Here is a 247-nt window from a genome sequence, read left to right on the forward strand (position 1 = left end):
GACACGGCACTTCTCAGGATCTCGACGTGCCCGGGAGGGGTCAGAGCCTGTTTGCTCTTGGAAAAAAAAACCCCTCAGCGTCTCAAAGCAGGAACACGTTTTGCGGACAATTTAAATCCATTTTTTTCCCCTGACTCAGACCTGCTGCCTTTCCCAAGGAGGGGCCGCGTGTAGCCTGGGGAAGTGGCAAAACCCAGCAGGCCTCACGTGCTCCGGGAAGCTGGTGGAGCCGAGGAGGGCTGGAGGC

This window comes from Fulmarus glacialis, unplaced genomic scaffold, assembly GCF_000690835.1.
Source record: "Fulmarus glacialis isolate BGI_N327 unplaced genomic scaffold, ASM69083v1 scaffold35561, whole genome shotgun sequence".
Lineage (NCBI taxonomy): Eukaryota > Metazoa > Chordata > Aves > Procellariiformes > Procellariidae > Fulmarus > Fulmarus glacialis.